General features: G+C 27.8%; 1 protein-coding gene across 4 annotated transcripts in view; it reads left to right on the top strand.

Annotated features, from left to right (window-relative positions):
* The window catches only part of LOC103154466 (ADP-ribosylation factor-like), a 21,698-nt gene that overhangs the window by 10,329 nt on the left and 10,343 nt on the right, over positions 1-1,026 (top strand). The window lies entirely within an intron of this gene.

The raw sequence follows: 1,026 nt of genomic DNA, 5'->3' as shown, positions 1-1,026 counted from the left end.
AAGGATTTTCTGAGAAAACGTCCAAACCTGTAAAACTATCGCACTTTTTCTCTGAAAAGAGATCACCAGAAACTATGTGATTTTTTTTTTTATTTGAATTTGGGTTTGGAAAAGTTGAGATATTTACATGACTGTCATTTTTTTCTAAGAATTTTTCTGATGATTTTCTTGCTTCTCTGCACAACTTTGTGCTCTAACAGATGTTATTTTGGGTGTTTTTCAAATTTGATGGTGGATTCACAAAAAAACTAGAAAAATAAACGTGTTTCATTTCTCAGCAGATATTACATTAATATCTTATGAAACTTTGTATTTATAGTGAAATCTGAATGTTAATTATTTGCTGATAGATTTTATATTGTCCTTGATAGTTTCTTGCTTCAAACAATCAACATTTTGCACTTCCAATCACGTTTTTTTGGTTGTTTTTACAAATTTGATGGTAAATTCATAAAAAAGGAGAACAACAAACCAATGTGCTTTATTTTTCAGCATATATTACACTAATCTCTTGATTTATTTGTATTTATTGTAAAATCTGTAAATTTACGAAGAGATTTTATATTCTTTCAGTGACAGTTTTCTTGCTTTTCCACACAACTTTGTGCACTGAGATTTCTTTTGGTTGTTTTTAGAAATAAAATACATTAAAAATTTGAAAAATAAACAGATCTGCTTTATTTTTCTACATGCATTACAGAGTGCTATGAAACTGTTTATAATAAAATCTGAATGTCCATTATTTGCTGAGATTTTTTTATTCTCCTTAATGGTTTTCCTGTTTCTAAACGTTTTTCAAAACCAGATGTATGTATTTCTTTTTTGATGTTTTTACAAATTATATGGTCATTTCATAAAAACAATGAGGAAAAACACATATGCTTTAGTTTTTTGCAGACATCAGGCTAACATTTTAAATTGGATTTATTATGAAATGTGAATGTCAGAATAATTTGATATCATGAAAGATGGAGGTAACTGAGTCATATTGTCTTATTTTAACAGACTAACAGCAAAGCTGGGATG

Source organism: Poecilia formosa, unplaced genomic scaffold (assembly GCF_000485575.1).
Source record: "Poecilia formosa unplaced genomic scaffold, Poecilia_formosa-5.1.2 Scaffold387, whole genome shotgun sequence".
Classification (NCBI taxonomy): domain Eukaryota; kingdom Metazoa; phylum Chordata; class Actinopteri; order Cyprinodontiformes; family Poeciliidae; genus Poecilia; species Poecilia formosa.
The sequence above is the reverse complement of the archived record's forward strand: the minus strand, read 5'-3'. Positions and strand labels throughout refer to the sequence as shown.